This window comes from Pongo pygmaeus, chromosome 7 (genome assembly GCF_028885625.2).
Source record: "Pongo pygmaeus isolate AG05252 chromosome 7, NHGRI_mPonPyg2-v2.0_pri, whole genome shotgun sequence".
Classification (NCBI taxonomy): domain Eukaryota; kingdom Metazoa; phylum Chordata; class Mammalia; order Primates; family Hominidae; genus Pongo; species Pongo pygmaeus.
Window position 1 is genome coordinate 43923775 of NC_072380.2, and position 23253 is coordinate 43947027.

The 23253-nt window shown below is 40.8% G+C and overlaps 1 pseudogene; it reads right to left on the bottom strand.

The window, feature by feature from the left end:
* Nucleotides 1-23253, bottom strand: part of LOC129042063 (proline-rich nuclear receptor coactivator 1-like) — a 49414-nt pseudogene that overhangs the window by 18942 nt on the left and 7219 nt on the right.

The following is a 23253-nucleotide window of genomic DNA, read 5'->3' on the forward strand; positions in this document are numbered from 1 at the left end:
CCAAAACAGCATGGTACTGGTACCAAAACAGAGATATAGACCAATGGAACAGAACAGAGCCCTCAGAAATAACGCTGTATATCTACAACTATCTGATCTTTGACAAACCTGACAAAAACAAGCAAGGGGGAAAGGATTCCCTATTTAATAAATGGTGCTGGGAAAACTGGCTAGCCATATGTAGAAAGCTGAAACTGGATCCCTTCCTTACACCTTATACAAAAAGTAATTCAAGATGGATTAAAGACTTAAATGTTAGACGTGAAACCATAAAAACCCTAAAAGAAAACCTAGGCAATACCATTCAGGATATAGGCATGGGCAAGGACTTCATGTCTAAAACACCAAAAGCAATGGCAACACAAGCCAAAATTGACAAATGGGATCTAATTAAACTCAAGAGCTTCTGCACAGCAAGAGAAATTACCATCAGAGTGAACAGGCAACCTACAAAATGGTAGAAAAGTTTTGCAACCTACTCATCTGACAAAGGGCTAATATCCAGAATCTACAATGAACTCCAACAAATTTACAAGAAAAAAACAAACAACCCCATCACAAAGTGGGCAAAGGATATGAACAGACACTTCTCAAAAGAAGACATTTATGCAGCCAAAAGACACATGAAAAAATGCTCATCATCACTGGCCATCAGAGAGATGCAAATCAAAACCACAGTGAGATACCATCTCACACCAGTTAGAATGGTGATCATTAAAAAGTCAGGAAACAACAGGTGCTGGAGTGGATGTGGAGAAATAGGAACACTTTTACACTGTTGCTGGGACTGTAAACTAGTTCAACCATCGTGGAAGTCAGTGTGGCAATTCCTCAGGGATCTAGAACTAGAAATACCATTTGACCCAGCCATCCTATTACTGGGAATATGCCCAAAGGATTATGAATCATGCTGCTATAAAGACACATGCACACATATGTTTATAGCGGTAGTATTCCCAATAGCAAAGACTTGGAACCAACCGATATGTCCAACAACGATAGACTGGATTAAGAAAATGTGGCACATATACACCATGGAATACTATGCAGCCATAAAAAATGATGAGTTCATGTACTTTGTAGGGACATGGATGAAACTGGAAACCATCATTCTCAGCAAACTATTGCAAGGACAAAAAACCAAACACCACATGTGCTCGCTCATAGGTGGGAATTGAACAGTGAGAACACATGGACACAGGAAGGGGAACATCACACACCGGGGAATGTTGTGGGGTGGGGGAGGGGGAGGGATAGCATTAGGACATATACCTAATGCTAAATGACAAGTTAATTGGTGCAGCACACCAACATGGCACATGTATACATATGTAACAAACCTGCACATTGTGCACATGTACCATAAATGTTAAAGTATAATAATAATAAAATTTAAAAAAATGTAAATTTGGAACTGCCTGGGGCTGACAATTGTTAAGGGCCAGGAAAGAGATAATTGAGGGACTGTTGGTTTACAATTATAAAGGAAAACTTAAAAACTGGCAATTAGAAAGCCTTATCCCCCTACGAGATCTACCTCTGTCTGTCTGTGAATTTATGTGTTGTGTGTGTAACGTTTCACTACTAAAATATATAAAAGAGCTATAATTAATTGGCATTAAAGAAGCACTTAAATCAAATATTTTGTTAGAAAAATTTTAAAAATGACTTTTAGTTCACATGACTCAGAAGCTTTTTAAAGAAAAGGTATTTTTTAAATTGCTGGTAAAATATAAAAATCGTTTTCACATGTGGATATTTGGACTAAGCTAGGCAGGTCAGATATTAGGTTTGCTAAATGCTTTAAGGTCAGAAACTGCCTTTATGAATTTTTTTTGAGACAAAGTTTTGCCCTTGTCACCCAGCTGGAGTGCAATGGCACAATCTCGGCTCAGTGCAACCTCCACCTCCTGGGTTCAAGCAATTCTCTTTCCTCAGCCTCCCAAGTAGCTGGGATTACAGATGTCCACCACCATGCCCAGTTAATTTTTGTATTTTTAGTAGAAAAAGGTTTTCACCATGTAGGCCAGGCTGGTCTCAAACTCCTGACCTCAGGTGATCCGTCTCACTTGGTCTCCCAAAGTGTTGGGATTACAGGCATGAACCATCATGCCTAGCCTTCTATGACTTTTGGTAATTGTTCCACTGACCTGCTTTAGAGCCATTAGATTCTAGATAAGGTCTGGGGATGTATGGAATTAGCTATGCCCCCGGCTATGCTGGAAATCATTAGGTTCTCTGCAGTTCTGTGCTGTATTCTAGGCTTTTAACTTGATATATAATTACAATTGCTCACACTAAAAAAATTAAAAATATGTGTTCTTGGTAAAAAGGCATCAGAATGAGGTTTTAAAAATAAAATCATTTTGTCTAATTTAGATGGTTTAAGAATTTTAAGTAAAAAAGTAGGTTAAACTGAAGGTTTAAGAAAGTTGTAGAAGGTTTGTGAAAAATTAACCTTGTAAAAAATTCTGTGTGTCTGCAAGTTGAGTAAAATTAAAAGGGTATTATATAGTTTTTTCATAAATTGGATATGAAAATGAAAGCACACTGATTCAGGGCCAGAATCTGAGCCCATATGTCATAATAACAGGGTTTTTTGACCATTAATCTGCTCTTTAACATAAAATTATAAAGGGCTATAAAAGGCTTATGGAAATCTTAGCATATGGCCAAACCAATTAAAATTAGATAGATTTGTTTATAAGACTTAATTTAAAATTTAAAATTAGTTTTAGCATTAATGAGGCACTAACGCAAAGGTGCAATTTGGTTTTCTCTTTTGAACAAGATTGCTGTATAATATTGAGAGATAATAAAAGTTATTTTGCCTTTTAAATGAACTACAACAAAAATAGACTGAAACAAGATAGATCCAGATAGCCTTGTCCTATCTTTATTGTACCTTGTTGCTTGGAAAGCTAAGTCTCCCCTCTATCAGTAAGTAAAGGTTTTTGCCTATTTGAAATCTTTGCATTATCATTTTGGCTAAATAAATGACTTACACTGACCTGGGATTTTATTTTATAATATCAAATGTTTTAAACCACTGATATTTGCCAAATTTTTCAAAATCTAAATCTAAATTAAGTTTTTTTGACCTGATTAACCTTTTTAGATATTAGATTTCCCAATGTCCAAAAAAGACATATTCAGCTTATTTGATCCATTAAAATTACACATGAAGCATTGTCAAATATAAAATGGTATTTAACTTTCTTTGAGTTATGTTCATATAAATATGTTTTAGTATGTGTTACAAAATTATTCAAAATTTGTGTAATTCTGATATGTCTCAGTATATATTAGCAGTAATAATTATAATTGTTATGTTAAATTTTTGTGTACCACAAAAATGACCAAATTTCCTTATCAATTGAGTCTTTAACTGTGGCTGTCCTAAGACTTTTGTCATCCACAGAAAATTGTTGTCTTGTAATACTTTTCAAAAGGTGGTTTAGAATCAGCTAAAGGACTCTGATGGGTACTGTTAATTGTGGGTCTCTGATAGCTTTAAAAAAATGTGCCATTGAGCCAGGCGTAGTGGCCCATGCCTGTATTCTCAGCACTTTGAGAGGCCAAGCCAGGCAGATGACTTGAGCTCAGGAGTTCCAGGCCAGCCTGGGCAACATAGTGAAACCCTGTCTCTACAGAAAATACAAAAATTAGCCAGGTGTGTTGGCATGTGCCTGTAGCCTCAGCTACTCAGGAGGCTGAAGTGGGAGGTTCAGTTGAGCCTGGAAGGCAGAAGTTGCAGTGAGCTGAGATCATACCACAGCACTGAAGCCTGGGCAACATGAGTGGGACCCTGTCTCCAACAAAAAAGAAAAATAAATAAATAAAATTAAATTTTAAAATGGTGCCATTGTGGCTGGGCACAGTAGCTCATGCCTGTAATCCCAGTACTTTGGGAGGCCAAGGTTGGCAGATCATGAGTTCAGGATATCGAGACCATCCTGGCTAACACGATGAAACCCCATTTCCACTAAAAATACAAAAAATTAGCCAGGTGTGGTGGCAGGCACCTGTAGTCCCAGCTACTTGGGAGGCTGAGGCAGGAGAATGGTGAGAACCCGGGAGGCAGAGCTTGCAGTGAGCCAAGATCGCGCCACTACACTCCAGCCTGGGTGACAGAGTGAGACTCCATCTCAAAAAAAAAAAAAAAAAGGCCAGGCGTGGTGGCTCATGCCTGTAATCCCAGCACTTTGGGAGGCCAAGGTGGGTGGATCATGAGATCAGGAGATCGAGACCATCCTGGCTAACACAGTGAAACCCTGTCTCTACTAAAAATACAAAGAAAAATTAGCTGGGTGTGGTCATGGGCACCTGCAGTCCCAGCTACTCGGGAGGCTGAGGCAGGATAATGGCATGAACCCAGGAGGCAGAGCTTGCAGTGAGCCAAGATCATGCCACTGCACTCCGGCCTGGGTGACAGAGTGAGACTGTGTCTCAAAAAAAAAAAACAAAGGTGTTATTGAAACAGAAATAAAATAATTTTAAGACTGTTGTAGAAAGCTAATATATTCATAAGGACTGCTGGCTCAATATTCATGCTATATACAGTTAATAGCATGGACTAAACTAATTTAAAAAATGTAATATTTTTGTGATTTTTTTTTTTGCCTTGCATGTTCCTGATTCCTTCTGTTGTTTTTCAGAGTCAAGAAAACTTTTTCTTTTGAGCTATTTACAGGTTTTAGCAATTGAATGAATTATAGTCCTGTGAGCAAAATTTGCAGCATATTTCTTTCTGTCTGCCTGATTTATCTAGAATTTGGAAACTATTTGTGAGTATTCTTAATTTATGGCAATATAGTTATTTGCATAAGTGCAATAGAAATCTGTTTTCTTTTGTATTAGAACCCAATTAGAGACACTGGTTATTTTACCAAGGCTTTGACTGGAATGGCATGCTTTTGACTATAACAGACTACTTTAACAAGTCAAGGTTGACATACATGTCCAATAAAAGCCTTTTAGAAAAAACTGGTGACATACCTTATCTATGCAGTACTTGTTCAGTGTTCCTGACCTGTGGTAAATAAAGAATGTCACTTTCTGACAGGGGAAGGAGCTTCTAGTTATCTTAGGACATTAAGAGGACAGAAATTCACCCAACTCATACCAGTACTTGCAGGTGAAATGCTTAACCTTGTTTTTACTTTAACTTGTTACTTTGAATTTTGTCCTGCTTGTCTCTTTAATCACCTAGCCTTGCTTCTCATGTAAATAAGACTCTCTCTAGCTAGGAAAGCCAGACAAACTCCAATTGACCCCTTAATTTACAAGACACTAAGGGCTCCTCACCCAACCCCCTTTCGTAAGGAGTTGGCCTAGGTAAACAGATCCTCAGCATTTCAAAGGAGCCCAATTAACTGATAAGGTACTAACACCAACAACACATGAAGATCCCAGGAATTTTCTCCAGAAGATAACAACATAAAACCTTGAGGTCATGTCCAGCATAGACCCTATATCTAATTATAATGAAAGATTTAGAACCTTGCACCTGGTACTGTTGCTCTTCTTGTAACCATTTGTCTTTTAAGTTGTTTATCACTCTGTAACCATTTTGATTTTTTTATTCTTGCATGTTTTTACTTCTGCAGAATTATTACATTTGAGTCCCCCTCCCCTTCCTAAACCTAAGTATAAAAGTTAATCAAGCCCCTTCCTTGGGGCCGAGAGAATTTTGAGCATTAGCTGTCTCTTTGGCCACTGGCTTAATAAAGGACTCTTAATTCATCTCAAAGTTTGGCATTTCCTTAACTTGCCTAGGTACAAAACAGGTACTCCCAAAGAAAGTGGCAATCATTTCACTAGGGAGTGAAGAAAATGCTCCCAAGGATGGGATTAGGTTTGCCATAAACAAGGTCATGTGACAGGAAGATGAAAATACCCACCTCCTCCTTCAGCCCTCCAGCTTTCCAGAGAAGGAAAGTTGGATTGAGGTCACAAGGGGCTGGGGGGAGCTGATTTGGGGAGGCATCAACACTCATTTCTCAGTGTCTCAGTCCAGTGTGGTCATGGGTCTATGTGAGGTCTCAGCATCTGCTTCTCTCAAGGTCTCTCTTAGGGGACAGCAGGGTGAAAACTGCCACAGGAAGGGAGGGGAAACTGATTGTATAAAGAACTTTTTCCCCTATTGGGTCTGGAGAAGCATGAAAAGACCCTGAGGACAAGAAAACCCAGCGGAGAAGCCTGAGGCTGCCTAGCCCTCATGACTGTCCCCACCATGGCCTGCATGATGCTTCTCCTTGGGGTCCTTGCTTATGGGTCAAGGGAAGGGACTCTGCATCCCTGGAGGGACCACACAAAGCAGGATCTAGGTTACCCTCATCCCTGTGACCATAACTGTGTCTCTGCTGTTGATTTTGGGGGGCGGATTTTCAGTCTCTGGTGACCCAGGAGCCATCACTCTCAGGGTCTTCTGGAGGGATGGTCACACTCACTTGTGGCCTGAGCTCTGGCTCAGTGTCTACCAGTCACTACTCCAGCTGGTACTAACAGACCCCAGGCCAGGCTCCACACATGCTCATCTGCAGCCCAAACACCCACCCTTCTGGGGTCCCTGGTCACTTCTCTAACTCCATCCTTGGGAACAATACTGCCCTCACCATCACAGGGACTCAGGTAGATGATGACTTTGATCATTACCATGTGCCATACATGGCTAGTGGCAATTCCACAAAGAAACAAACAAACAAAACATGAGGAGGTGCAACTAAAGCCTCTTTACATCCTCAGAATGGTTCAGCCCTTAGAGCAGGAGAGAAGGTGACAGAGTTGAAACACCAACACCATGAATGGGGAGCCTCCTTGCCCCAGTCTCCTGTGCAGGGGTTCACTGTCAGGTGCTTCATCCAGTCTGTCCCAGGGTGTATCCATCTCCCCAGTGTGATGCTTCCGTGAATACATACACTCACAGTGCTCCAGGAAGACTTTTCTTATTCAAAGAGAATCAACAAGCATATGCTCATTCATTAATTTGTCCATGGAGACCAATTTAGTATTTTATCACTGAAGTAAGTGCATTGCCAAGTGCCTTGTTAAAAATGCAATTATCCAACCTAGACCTACTAAATCAGAAAGTTGTGTTGGTGCCTAATAATCTGTATTTAACAAGAAGTACATGAGATTTTTGTCAGCAATAATATTTGGGAAGAAACTACTTTTATTATTATGAAACTATTACTGGGGAATCTCTGTTTAAAATGATATCAGGTAATGTTCCATGACCCCACTCTCCTAAATTCTCATTTAAAACCTCCAGAATGCTCAGAAACAGATTTAAAATCTCAAGCCATGGCCAAATTTATAACTTTATTTCTGCAGAGATGGGAGGAATTTCCAAAAACAGATGTTCTTAGGTGCCAGGTGTGGTGACTCTTCCTGTAATCCCAATACTTTGGGAGGCTGAGGCACCAGGCTTGCTTGAGGCCAGGAGTTTGAGACCAGCCTCCTCTACATAGTGAGATTCCATCACTACAAAAAGTAAATTAAAAAAAGACGCAAGTCTCTTTAGGAATTTCCAAAACCGTAAGTTTTCTTAGGGAACATTTAGTGGCTCATATGAATATTTGTGTTATTGGAGACCATCCCCTGTAGGATTGGCTCCAGAATCCCTTCTGCCTCCCACTGAGCTGACCTACCTGCTGCTCTGGTTCTTAGGATCTTTGTAGGACACAGGGCTCAGCCTTCCCCATCCTCCACCTATTATCACAGATTGTCCCACAGGATCACAGTTCCACTCTGAGCCCCTCAGAAGGTATATGTGCTTGTCCTGAACAGTGTCTCTTAACATAACACTGGCAAGATGAGGAGGACTGAGAGGTGATGGAGTCTTGGAGCCACCTGGGGATGACCACACTGCTGAGCTTTGCTGAGCCGACCTCAGGCTCTCTCCCTGCTCCCCTTCCACGAGTCTGTCTCCTGGCCACCCTGGATCCAGGAGCTGCCTCCACTGGACCTGGGTCCTGAGGTCACCTCAGAAACCCCCTCAGTGAGATAAAGGAGATGATGTGGGGGATCTAACATGTGCGAGGGCAGATTTCAAGACACTCCTTGCACAGGAAGCCCTGTGAAAAGAAACAAACCAGCCCTACCTGTGTCTGGCACCCAAGATTTTAGTCCTGTCTCCCTGATCACATGGTTGTGTTGAGATTGCAAATGTGTGGTTTATCCCAGGTCAGGGGAGAAATCCCTAACAGTTTATGAGGACAAAGAAGACAACTATCCCATGTACTTATCACACAATTAAGACACTGGCCTATTTTGTGAAGCTGAGGCAGGTGGATCACCTGAGGTCAGGAGTTCGAGACCAGCCTGGCCAACATGATGAAACACCATCTCTACTAAAAATACAAAAAATTAGCCAGGCATGGTGGTGCATGCCTGTAATCCCAGCTCCTTGGGAGGCTGAGGCAGGAGAATCTCTTGAGCTTGGGAGACAGAGGTTGCAGTGATCTGAGATTGCACCACTGCACTGCAGCCTGGGCAATGAGAGCAAATCTCGGTCTAAAAAAAAAAAAAAAAAGACACCGGCCTTTGATCTGTCAGTGCCTTGGAAGATTCTGGAAGGAGAGGGTGAAGGTTACTTAAAAGTGTTGGAGCTCAAAGATGCATATCAGTGGAGAAAACACCTCATGGCAACCCAGAAAGATAAAGGTGGGTTCAGTTGAGAGGTTGGGAAATGTGGATTTCTTAAGGTCATTTAGTTGGTCCCTTTGTCATTGCAAAAGATTCAACTTGAAATACATACATGATTTTCCTAATAAATGCTTATGAGCCTTCCCAAAAATTATATAGAAAGAAGTAAAATATACTTCTCTAATTTCTTACTGTGTATTTTCAGACTAGAGGAAATCATTACTTCTGAAAGAAAACTACTAGGATTGTTTGCATTTTAATCTGAGATCCTACATGATGGCTACAGATACAGCTATTGTGCAAGATTTTAACCTGGAATTTCTGCCAATTCAATAATAGACACAATAAAAATTGATCCAAATATTATAAAGACAGAATTCATTTATTTTAAAAGTTTTGAATGCTATGAATAGCTAACAAGAATAAAATACATTGTGCTGAAAATTAATTAGGATGAATTTTAAAATTGCCAAATTCACAACTAGTAAAATAAAATGTATTACAAAGAGTTCAAAGTCCTTATGTTTTGGTCTCAGTATACAAAAGTAAATATTAAATTTATCTATTAGAAAATAACTAGCAAATTTAGTAAATGATATAAAAGAAAATTTGAACAAATGGTAAAACATTTTCTTATCTCAGGACATCAAATAAAAAAAATTCAGGCCAGGTGCACTGGTTCATACCTGTAATCCCAACTATTTTGGGAGGCCAAGGCAGTAGGGTATATTAATCCCAGGAGTTCAACACCAGCCTGGGCAACATAGCGAGACCTTATCACTAACGAAAATTATTAAATTAAACTAAATTAAATTAAATTTAAATTTAACTAAAATTATTTAATTAAAAATAATTAAAGTTGGCAAGGCATGGTGGCCTTTGCCTGTAGTTCCTTCTACTAAGGAGGCTGAGATTGGAGGATTGCTCTAGCCTGGAAGGTCAAAGCTTCCTGTGGTGAGCTGAGATCATGCCACTGCACCACAGCATGGGCAACAGAGTGAGACCCTGTCTCAAAAAACAAAACAAAAATTCAACAGCAAGTAGACTGGTGATATAAGTGCTTTGTTATTATTTTTATCATTGTTTGTTTGTATAGGTTTTCCTCTTAGAACGTGAATGGAAGATGTCAGCAGAGGAGATAGCGCAGTGCCCTCAGATGTCAGAAGCAGGGATTTATGGTAAATGGAAAATGTCAGTTACTTGTCACCATGCATGGGTAGCTATGCCCTCCCTGTGTCAGGCTCTGTGCTATCAGTGGTGAACCCCATGTGCCCCCTTCAGGGTCCTGCATGCCATCTGTGCTACCCTTCAAACTCTCCAGGGCTGGGCATTGGTGCCTGTGTTGCTGATGAGGACTCAGCACTGTGTCCTCCCTGAGTGGGACAGAGTGTGTAGAGGGTTTTAGTATCTGCTTCCTGTCTGACCCTCCGTGGGACAAACTTTGCATCTCACCCACCAGCCCCCCGTGTCTAAAGAATAAATGTCAGTCCGCAGCTGTCTTCTCGGGTGGAACAGAAATCACCAGGAGGAGAACACACTTGTATAAACAGTTCCTCCTCTTTCAGAGCAACAAAGATAATAAAAGAGGCCTGAGTGTGCAGCCTTCACTGCAGGCAACAGAGTACTGCATCCACCGTGGCCTGGACAACTCTCTTCTTCATGCTCCTCAATTATTGCACAGGTGTGGACAGGATTTGGGTGTCCAGGGTGACCTCTTTTGCTGTGTCAGTCTGTCTGGCTCAGACTTGCAAGACACTTCACCCTGGCCCTGTGCCAGCCACCACGTGCATCTGTTTCTGCAGTTCCTGCTCCCAGCCTGTACTGACTCAGTGCCCTCCCTCACCGCATTGCCTAGAGTGTCAGCCACACCTACACCCTGAGCAGTGGCTTCAATGTTGGTGACTTTGCAATGTACTGGTTCCAACAAAGGCCAGGGAGTTCACCCAGGTTTCTCCTGAGATACTCCTCAAACTCTGGTAAGCAGCAGGGCTCTGGGGTCCCAGCTGCTTCTCTGGATCCCTAGATGCCTCAGCCAATGCAGGGATTCTGTATATCCCCAGGCTGCAGCCTGAGAACAAGGCTTACTATTATTGTTGTAGCAGCTCCCAGGCTTACACAGTGCCGCAGACCCATGGGACAGTGAGGCACTAACCTACTCTCTGCTCCCCTGGCCTGATGCAATCACCCTACTGGTGGCTCTGACCAAGTCCAGCTCAGGGGGTGACTTCTGTTGTCAGATTTTTAACTAGCAACTGATTTTCCTTGGACAAATAGATCCAACAATGTTGTATCATTTTCTTCAGTTTAACTTTTAGATCAATTCACTTCTCATTTCTTCTCACTCTGTTCCTGTTTTTCTTTGTTTTGTTTTTTTGTTTTTTGTTTTTTTTTCAGGCAGAAGTGTTTTGCTTAAAGCTAAAAATCTCTCAGTGGAGACTTTGGAGGAGGCCCAAGGAGGCTAGTTCAGGCCATGCCCAGCTCAGAGTCCAGGAGTGTCCCAGAGATGCTTCTGGTCAGAAGGCATCAATCTGAGCCTTGGATACAGCACCAGCATGCAGGAGAGAACTCTATTCTCTATATTAGTGATAAACCATCACTTGTTTTAAAAAATCTTCCTGGAGGAACGGAAAACCAGGGGGTGAGGCTGCTTTAAGAGTCACAGAAAGAAACTCTGCTGGAGGGCAGTAAGGGGAGCTGGACGCCAGTAGATCCAGTCCTTAGTGCTGCTTGTGACCTTGAGCTGCTGACCATGTGAGATTGCCAAGGTGTGGCATAAATCTAAGACATTTTAGCAGGGAAAATAAGACAGCTGTCCTCATTTCTTCATGACCCAGTGAAGGCACCAGCCTTGGCTCTGTGGGTTTCCTGGAAGATCCTGGAAATGGGGGAGTATATCATGCTCCCTGGCAGGAGTTGGGACTCAAACATGAAGATCAGTGATAAAAATAAATTAACAAAGCAAAAATAAATAAAATTAAATATTTATAATAAGTTAAGAATAATATATTACCTTTATAATAAAGATAGGATATGTCATAAGGGTGGAAACAGTGGATTTTCTTCAAGGCCTTTTTATTAACCCTTTCCCATTGCAATTTTTTCCTTATTTTTTTTAGAGTTGAGATCTCACCTCATTGCCCAGGTTGGAGAGCAGTGGGGGATGGGGTCATGGCTCACTGAAACATTGAACTCCACTGCAAAGTATTTAAATAGAAAAATATTTAATAAGCTTTTCAATAAATGCTCAAGAAACTTCTCATTAATTTCAGTAACTGTCTTCATAAAAATAAATATAACATTAATGAAATAGATGATACTTCCCTTGTGTTTTAACAACAGTGCACCTTTAACCTAGATAGGTTGCCCCACCCCTGGATCAGCCTCCTGGATCAACCCTACCCAACCAGGCCCTGCAGTCTGTCCCCTGCCTTATGACTTCATCCACACCCTTGTGGGTCACTGGAAAGAAGGTGTCCAGCAGCCTTTTTTTTTTTCTGCAATGCTGCTCAAATGGGGGAAGGAGGCATCCAGAACCACAAACCATTAAAAAAAATAAGGAATAGAAAAAAACATTAGTTCTCAAGGTGAGATGCTAGGACTTTTTCTGTGTTAATCTAAAACCATCCATGATGGCTGCTGACAGACCTGTTGAGAAAAATTTAACCTCAAATACTGTCAAATGGGCTCAATTTGTGAACTGGAGCAGGAGCAAAGGCCTGACCATTCAATGTTAACAAGGTTGCAAGTCTGGCTTTGGAGTATGTTTAAAATATTGCAAAATGACGAGGACATTGGAGGCTTGCACAGAACTGAGAATTGGTAGAAAAATATCAAATAAATATAATAAATACTCAACAGTCCAAACAACCAAAATAATTTCCTGTATTTAAGAACTAAAAGAGTTTTCTCAAGCACCCATGAGCAATTTTCTCCTGATAGATTTATGTTTATTCTCATTGTTGGGACACCTGTATGGTGAATGGGGGAATGTCTTTTAAGCCTAATGCTGGAGCCACTGCTTCAATGATTATCAATAAAGATGAGCTTGGAACTGTGCTTCTAGAACAGTAACAATGTCCTCAGATGACAAATTTTGATTACCTGAAAAATATTTTTACTGCAGAAACAGACTACCAGTACTAGGTGTGATGGCTCATGCATGTATATAATCTGAGCACTTTGGGAGGCCAAGGTGGGAGGATCACTTGATTCCAGGTGTTTGAGACCAGCCTGGGCAACACAGTGAGACCTCATCTTAACCAGATATGGTGGTGTGTGCCTGTGGTCCCAGCTACTTGGGAAGCTGAGGTGTGAGGATCAGTTGAGCTCAGGTAGTGGAGACCCTGATGAGCCAAGATCATACCACTGAACTCCAGCCTGGATGACAGAGTAAAACCCTGTCTCAAACAAACAACAACAAAACAACAACAACAACAACAACAAACAACAAAAAACAGACTATAAGTCATTTACTACATTTTTTGGTTACAGTTGAGTCAAGTTGCCTCTGGGCTCAAAGGTGACAGAGAAAGTGAGATTTACATTATCCTTCCATAGGAATCTGACCAAAAAAATAGATGTTCACTGTGTAATAAAATTAATGAACTCAACTGATTAAAATTGATACCTATGAAATTTCCATATTATACAGAATTGGTAACCAAGAGTGCTGATACATTTTTAATTTAGAGAGGCAGTCTTAAATAGAGAGTGAATTGTTTAGGATTTGAAATTTAACTGTAAAAGTGTTTTTTCCTTCACTTTACTCTTAACTTTATGGAACTGTCAGATAAAAGGCATATCATTTCACTAGGGCATATTTTCATGGTACCTAAAAATCAAGATTTTGGAATATGTTGATGACGATTGAGAATGTTGATAAATCTCTGTATTGTCCTAATTGAAATAGGTAAATAAGTTTTACATGTGCTAAGAAATCTCAAATTTAAGAACACAATAATGTTTTATGACTTTTTTCATTTCAAAATGTTAAATAATCATTTTTAAAATTATTTATAGATGAATGTTTTCATTTCACTTTGATTCTGGTTGATTTCAACAATGCTATGTGAAATATGTATATCCAGGCTGGGCATGGTGGCTCATGGCTGTAATCCCAGAACTTTGGGAGGCTGAGGCAGGTGGATCACAACGTCAGGAGTTTGAGATCAGCCTGGCCAGCATGGTGAAATCCTGTCTCTACTAAAAAAAAAAAAAAAAAAAAATTGTCAGGCATGGTGGCATGTGCCTGTAATCCCAGCTACTCAGAGGCTGAGGCAAGAGAATCCCTTGAACCCAGGAGGCAGAAGTTGCAGTAAGCTGAGATCGCCCCACTGCACTCCAGCCTGGGTGATAGAGTGAGAGTCCATCTCAAAAAAAAAAGAAAGGAAGAAATACATATATCCGAATACAATCATAATGCTGTTCCAAATATATTAATTATCTAATAGCTGTTTTAAGTCAGACAATTTTTTAAATGACTTGAATCTAATAGGTTTCTTCTGTCTTTAAAACTCTAACATAGATTCAAGGACGAAAATAATAAATTGGCATTTTATATTATGAGTTCAGTAACATTGTTAAAAAGTATGTTCATCTAATGTTAGGAGTATTGTCAGAAAGAAAATACGTTCTTCAGTAAATTTGTGAAACAATAGTTTTGGAATTGCATTACTTAGCATTCTGGTAGTTTAAAATTAGTTTATATTGTAAATATTACATACTAGGCTTGTAGAATAAAGTGTTATTGCTTTTCCTTTTTTTATTATGATAATTTATTTATTTTTGGAGGAAATTACTTTTGTTGAACTCTTGATTTACTTATGATAAGTAATCTCAGAATGTTTGCAAAAAACTCCTTTTGTTGTATAATAAAACAGTTGGTATTCTCATGCCATTTATTTAAGATCACTTTTTTTTTTACTTGCCAGAAAAAATGTTTGTTTAATTATTGACAAATATTTACTGAACATCCACTCTGTGCCAGGTACTCCTATGTCAGGTGCTGGCTATACATTGATGAAAAAAAAAGCAGACTCTCTCCTTATAGAAATTGTGTCTAATGAGCATAGAAGTAAATTCTGTGAGTGCTGCAATGGAGAGTCAAATTGAGCACTCTTAGATTTGCCAACATGTAACATGTTGTTCTTACCAATTTCTTTTTTTTAAAAATGTTATTGTACAAAGGTAATCTAGGTTTTAATGTATATTCAGAAATATCTATTTTTCTTAGTTAAGAGTATCTGCATAGACACCCATGGCAAATAATTTATAGTATGCATCAGACATAAATAATATAAAAGTAAATGAAGTGTTTTCCCAGAGCTTGATCCAGTTTCTGATTTGATATTTTAATGACATACATAAAGTATCACTTTATAAAGAAGTATTGTTCCATGCTACAGAAACTTCCCTAACAGGTTTAAAATATTAAAATACCTTCTTGAAAAAATACCAACACCAACATATGAATAGGTAACACACTGTGTAAGATTACATATAAGACATATTTTTACAGACTTTAAAAATACTTAATGTACTGGCTTTGTGCTATAACTTCTAATATTTCTGTTCTGTGGTGGTGGCTTACTTGCAAGAAATGAAAGGCGGCAGGGTGCAGGTGCAGACTGTGGTTGGGTGGGTCAACTGACCCCAGAGTACTTTGAGCTGATTTAGGCCACTTGACTTGGTCTCAGAATCACTGCCGTCATGGCCGGTCAGTGTCAGGGGATCCAGCAGCTGCTGCGAAGCCGGCCATTGAGAAGGTGTCAGCGGACTGCAGCCAAAAGAACCAGAGGGTGAAGCAGGCCAAAGCTGCAGCTCAGGCTGAAATTGAAAAGTGCTGCCTGCAGAGGGAGAAAGAATTCAAGGCTAATAACATGTTACATGTTATTACTTGGTGTACCAAAAATCATTTATAAGGAAAGATTCTTTGTCATGCAAAAAAGAAGGAAATGAGAGGCAAAAAATGTTAAAATAGCAAAAATGTTTTGATGAGAGCGTTAACATATTAATGGCAACTATATGTGAATAAAATTAAACCATCACTTAAAATATTCATTAGAATAAATAATAAAATAACCAAGTTCGTAATTAATAAAATAAAATATATTGTTGTTTTTTCATTATATTAATTTTTATTCATGTTAGAATTTCTGTCAGTGTTTGAACATTAATATTCAGAGAGTTTGTATATTTTCACCTTCCAAGGTTTAAAATGAGAACCATATTACATCACAAAAGGTAACAAATAGGTGGAGGAGCCAAGATGGCCGAATAGGAAGAGCTCGGGTCTACAGCTCCCAGCGCAAGCGATGCAGAAGACGGGTGATTTCTGCATTTCCATCTGAGGTACCGTGTTCATCTCACTAGGGAGTGCCAGACAGTGGGCGCAGGTCAGCGGGTGAGTGCACCCTGTGCCAGCCGAAGCAGGGGTGAGGCATTGCCTCACTCGGGAAGCACAAGGGGTCAGGGAGTTCCCTTTCCAAGGGTGACAGACAGCACCTGGAAAATTGGGCCACTCCCACCCGAATACTGTGCTTTTCTGACGGGCTTAGGAAATGGTGCCCCAGGAGAGTATATCCCGCAACTGGCTTAGAGGGTCCTATGCCCACGGAGTCTCACTGATTGCTAGCACAGCAGTCTGAGATCAAACAGCAAGTCGGCAGCGAGGCTGGGGGAGGGGCGCCCGCCATTGCCCGGGCGCCTGCCATTGCCCAGGCTCCCTTAGGTAAACAAAGCAGCCTGGAAGCTTGAACTGGGTGGAGCCCACCACAGCTCAAGGAGGCCTGCCTGCCTCTGTAGGCTCCACCTCTAGGGGCAGGGCACAGACAAACAAAAAGACAGCAGTAACCTCTACAGACTTAAATGTCCCTGTCTGACAGCTTTGAAGACAGCAGTGCTTCTCCCAGCACGCAGCTGGAGATCTGAGAATGGGCTGAGTGCCTCCTCAAGTGGGTCCCTGACCCCTGACCCCCAAGCAGCCTAACTGGAAGGCACCCCCCAGCAGGGGCAGACTGACACCTCACATGGCTGGCCAGGTACTCCAACAGACCTGCAGCTGAGGGTCCTGTCCATTAGAAGGAAAACTAACAGAAAGGACATCCACACCAAAAACCCATCTGTACATCACCATCACCAAAGACCAAAAGTAGATAAAACCACAAAGATGGGGAAAAAACAGAGCAGAAAAACTGGAAACTCTAAAAAGCAGAGTACCTCTCCTCCTCCAAAGGAACGCAGTTCCTCACCAGCAATGGAACAAAGCTGGATGGAGAATGACTTTGACGAGCTGAGAGAAGAAGGCTTCAGATGACCAAATTACTCCGAGCTACGGGAGGATATTCAAACCAAAGGCAAAGAAGTTGAAAGCTTTGAAAAAAATTTAGAAGAATGTATAACTAGAATAACCAATACAGAGAAGTGCTTAAAGGAGCTGATGGAGCTGAAAACCAAGCCTCGAGAACTATGTGAAGAATGCAGAAGCCTCAGGAGCTGATGCGATCAAATGGAAGAAAGGGTGTCAGCCCTGGAAGATGAAATGAATGAAATGAAGTGAGAAGGGAAGTTTAGAGAAAAAAGAATAAAAAGAAACGAGCAAAGCCTTCAAGAAATGTGGGACTATGTGAAAAGACCAAATCTACGTCTGATTGGTGTACCTGAAAGTGACAGGGAGAATGGAAACAAGTTGGAAAACACTCTGCAGGATATTAACCAGGAGAACTTCCCCAATCTAGCAAGGCAGGCCAACATTCAGATTCAGGAAATACAGAGAACGCCACGAAGATACTCCTCAAGAAGAGCAACTCCAAGACACATAATTGTCAGATTCACCAAAGTTGAAATGAAGAAAAAAATGTTAAGGGCAGCCAGAGAGAAAGGTCGGGTTACCATCAAAGGGAAGCCCATCAGACTAACAGCGGATCTCTCAGCAGAAACCCTACAAGCCAGAAGAGAGTGGGGGCCATATTCAACATTCTTAAAGAAAAGAATTTTCAACCCAGAATTTCATATCCTGCCAAACTAAACTTCATAAGTGAAGGAGAAATAAAATCCTTTACAGACAAGCAAATGCTGAGAGATTTTGTCACCACCAGGCCTGCCCTAAAAGAGCTCCTGAAGGAAGCGCTAAACATGGAAAGGCACAACCGGTAACAGCCACTGCAAAATCATACCGAAATGTAAAGACCATCGAGACTAGGAAGAGACTGCATCAACTAACGAGCAAAATAACCAGCTAACATCATAATGACAGGATCAAATTCACACATAACAATATTAACTTTAAATGTAAATGGACTAAATGCTCCAATTAAAAGACACAGACTGGCAAATTGGATAAAGAGTCAAGACCCATCAGTGTGCTGTATTCAGGAAACCCATCTCACGTGCAGAGACACACATAGGCTCAGAATAAAAGGATGGAGGACGATCTACCAAGCAAATGGAAAACAAAAAAAGGCAGGGGTTGCAATCCTAGTCTCTGATAAAACAGACTTTAAACCAACAAAGATCAAAAGAGACAAAGAAGGCCATTACATAATGGTAAAGGGATTAATTCAACAAGAAGAGCTAACTATTCTAAATATATATGCACCCAATAGAGGAGCACCCAGATTCATAAAGCAAGTGCTGAGTGACCTATAAAGAGACTTAGAGTCCTACACATTAATAATGGGAGACTTTAACACCCCACTGTCAACACTAGACAGATCAACGAGACAGAAAGTCAACAAGGATACCCAGGAATTGAACTCAGCTCTGCACCAAGCGGACCTAATAGACATCTACAGAACTCTCCACCCCAAATCAACAGAATATATATTTTTTTCAGCACCACACCACACCTATTCCAAAATTGACCATATACTTGGAAGTAAAGCTCTCCTCAATAAATATAAAAGAACAGAAATTATAACAAACTATCTCTGAGATCACAGTGCAATCAAGGTAGAACTCAGGATTAAGAATCTCACTCAAAACCGCTCAACTACGTGGAAACTGAACAACCTGCTCCTGAATGACTACTGGGTACATAACGAAATGAAGGCAGAAATAAAGATGTTCTTTGAAACCAATGAGAACCAAGACACAACATACCAGAATCTCTGGGATGCCTTCAAAGCAGTGTGTAGAGGGAAATTTATAGCACTAAATGCCCACAAGAGAAAGCAGGAAAGATCCAAAATTGACACCCTAACATCACAATTAAAAGAACTAGAAAAGCCAGAGCAAACACATTCAAAAGCTAGCAGAAGGCAAGAAATAACTAAAATCAGAGCAGAACTGAAGGAAATAGAGACACAAAAAACCCTTCAAAAAATCAATGAATCCAGGAGCTGGTTTTTTGAAAGGATCAACAAAATTGATAGACCACTAGCAAGATTAATAAAGAAAAAAAGAAGGAAGAATCAAATAGATGCAATAAAAAATGATAAAGGGGATATCACCACCGATCCCACAGAAATACAAACTACCATCAGAGAATATTACAAACACCTCTACGCAAATAAACTAGAAAATCTAGAAGAAATGGATAAATTCCTCAACACAAACACCCTCCCAAGACTAAACCAGGAAGAAGTTGAATCTCTGAATAGACCAATAACAGGAGCTGAAATTGTGGCAATAATCAATAGCTTACCAACCAAAAAAAGTCCAGGACCAGATGGGTTCACAGCCGAAATCTACCAGAGGTACAAGGAGGAGCTGGTACCATTCCTTCTGAAACTATTCCAATCAATAGAAAAAGAGGGAATCCTCCCTAACTCATTTTAGGAGGCCAGCATCATCCTGATACCAAAGCCTGGCAGAGACACAACAAAAAAAGAGAATTTTAGACCAATATCCTTGATTAACATTGATGCAAAAATCCTCAATAAAATACTGGCAAACAGAATCCAGTAGCACATCAAAAAGCTTATCCACCATGATCAAGTGGGCTTCATCCCTGGGATGCAAGGCTGGTTCAATATACGCAAATCAATAAATGTAATCCAGCATATAAACAGAACCAAAGACAAAAACCGCATGATTATCTGAATAGATGCAGAAAAGGCCTTTGACAAAATTCAACAACCCTTCATGCTAAAAACTCTCAATAAATTAGGTATTGATGGGACGTATCTCAAAATAATAAGAGCTATTTATGACAAACCCACAGCCAATATCATACTGAATGGGCAAAAATTGGAAGCATTCACTTTGAAAACTGGCACAAGACAGGGATGCCCTCTCTCACCACTTCTATTCAACATAGTGTTGGAAGTTCTGGCCAGGGCAATTAGGCAAGAGAAGGAAATAAAGGGTATTCAATTAGGAAAAGAGGAAGTCAAATTGTCCCTGTTTGCAGATGACATGATAGTATATCTAGAAAACCCCAGTGTCTCCCCCCAAAATCTCCTTAAGCTGATAAGCAACTTCAGCAAAGTCTCAGGATACAAAATCAATGTACAAAAATCACAAGAATTCTTATACATCAATAACAGACAAACAGAGAGCCAAATCATGAGTGAACTCCCATTCGCAATTGCTTCAAAGAGAATAAAATACTTAGGAATCCAACTTACAAGGGATGTGAAGGACCTCTTCAAGGAGAGCTACAAACCACTGCTCAAGGAAATAAAAGAGGATACAAACAAATGGAAGAACATTCCATGCTCATGGGTAGGAAGAATCAATATCATGAAAATGGCCATCCTTCCCAAGGTAATTTACAGATTCAATGCCATCCCCATCAAGTTACCAATGACTTTCTTCACAGAACTGGAAAAAACTACTTTAAAGTTCATATGGAACCAAAAAAGAGCCCGCATCGCCAAGTCAATCCTAAGCCAAAAGAACAAAGCTGGAGGCATCACACTACCTGACTTCAAACTATACTACAAGGCTACAGTAACCAAAACAGCATGGTACTTGTACCAAAACAGAGATATAGATCAATGGAACAGAACAGAGCCATCAGAAATAATGCCACATATCTACAACTATCTGATCTTTGACAAACCTGAGAAAAACAAGAAATGGGGAAAGGATTCCCTATTTAATAAATGGTGCTGGGAAAACTGGCTAGCCATATGTAGAAAGCTGAAACTGGATCCCTTCCTTACACCTTATACAAAAATCAATTCAAGATGGATTAAAGACTTAAATGTTAGACCTAAAACCATAAAAACCCTAGAAGAAAACCTAGGCATTACCATTCAGGACATAGGCATGGTCAAGGACTTCATGTCTAAAACACCAAAAGCAATGGTAACAAAAGCCAAAATTGACAAATGGGATCTAATTAAACTCAAGAGCTTCTGCACAGCAAAGGAAACTACCATCAGAGTGAACAGGCAACCTACAAAATGGGAGAAAATTTTCGCAACCTACTCATCTGACAAAGGGCTAATATCCAGAATCTACAATGAACTCCAACAAATTAACAAGAAAAAAACAAACAACCCCATCAAAAAGTGGGTGAAGGACATGAATAGACACTTCTCAAAAGAAGACATTTATGCAGCCAAAAAACACATGAAAAAATGCTCACCATCACTGGCCATCAGAGAAATGCAAATCAAAACCACAATGAGATACCATCTCACACCAGTTAGAATGGCAATCATTAAAAAGTCAGGAAACAACAGGTGCTGGAGAGGATGTGGAGAAATAGGAACACTTTTACACTGTTGGTGGGACTGTAAACTAGTTCAACCCTTGTGGAAGTCAGTGTGGCGATTACTCAGGGATCTAGAACTAGAAATTCCATTCGACCCAGCCATCCCATTACTGGGTATATACCCAAAGGACTATAAATCATGCTGCTATAAAGACACATGCACACGTATGTTTATTGCAGCATTATTCACAATAGCAAAGACTTGGAACCAACCCAAATGTCCAACAATGATAGACTGGATTAAGAAAATGTGGCACATATACACCATGGAATACTATGCAGCCATAAAAAATGATAAGTTCATGTCCTTTGTAGGGACATGGATGAAATTGGAAATCATCATTCTCAGTAAACTATCGCAAGAACAAAGAACCAAACACCGCATATTCTCACTCATAGGTGGGAATTGAACAATGAGAACACATGGACACAGGAAGGGGAACATCACACTTCGGGGACTGTTGTAGGGTGGGGGAGGGGGTAGGGATAGCATTGGGAGATATACCTAATGCTAGATGACGAGTTGGTGGGTGCAGCGCACCAGCATGGCACATGTATACATATGTAACTTACCTGCATGTTGCGCACATGTACAATAGAGCCTAAAGTATAATAAGAATAATAATAATAGTAATAATAAAAAAAAGAAAAAAAAAGAAAAAAAAACAAAAGGTAACAAATAAACATTTTACAATTGCATGAATATCCACTCACTCTCTCTCTCAACACTGTTAAACAATTTCTTTCCTTGCTGTAATTTACAATGAAGTGTGCCCCACTCATGTCTCAGCAAAGTTTTAGACATTATGGATTCATCACATATACATTCTTTTAAAGTATACCTCTGTTGCCGGGCACGGTGGCTCATGCCTATAATCCCAGCACTTTGGGAGGCCGAGGCAGGTGGATCATGAGGTCAGGAGTTTGAGACCAGCCTGTCCAACATGGTGAAACCCCATCTCTACTAAAAATACAAAATATAGCTGGTTGTGGTGGCACACACCTGTAATCTCATCTACTCAGGAGGCTGAGGCAGGAGAATCCCTTGAACCCAGGGGGTGGAGTTTGCAGTGAGCTGAGATTGCATCACTGCACTCCAGCCTGGGTGACAGAGTGAGACTCCATCTCAAAAAAAAAAAAAAAAAATATGGGAGCCAAGATGGCTGAATAGGAACAGCTCCAGTCTAGAGCTCCCAGTGTGAGCAATGCAGAAGACAGGTGATTTCTGCATTTCCAACTGAGGTACTGGGCTCATCTCAATGGGGAATGTCAGAAAGTGGGTGCAGGACAGTGGGTGCAGTGCACCCAGCGTGAGTTGAAGCAGGGCAAGGCATCGCCTCCCCGGGAAGTGCAAGGGATCAGGGAATTCCCTTTCCTAGTGAAAGAAAGGGGTGACAGATGGCACCTGGAAAATCAGGTCACTCCCACCCTAATACTGCGCTTTTCCAACTGTCTTAGCAAATGGCACACCAAGAGATTATATCCCGTGCCTGGCTTAGAGGGTCCTATGCCCACGGAGCCTTGCTCATTGCTAGCACAGCAGTCTGAGACCAAACTGCAAGGTGGCAGCGAGGCTGGGGGAGGGCCGCCCACCATTGCCGAGGCTTGGGTAGGTAAACAAAGTGGTCCGAGAGCTCGAACTGGGTGGAGCCCACCACAGCTCAAGGAGGCCTGCCTGCCTCTGTAGGCTCCACCTCTGGGGGCAGGGAATAGCCAAACAAAAGGCAGCAGAAACCTCTGCAGACTTAAATGTCCCTCTCTGACAGCTTTGAAGAGAGTAGTCATTCTCCCAGCATGCAGCTGAAGATCTGAGAATGGACAGACTGCCTCCTCAAGTGGGTCCCTGACCCCTGAGTAGCCTAACTGGGAGGCACCCCAAGTAGGAGCAGACTGACACCTCACACAGCCGGGTACTCCTCTGAGACAAAACTTCCAGAGGA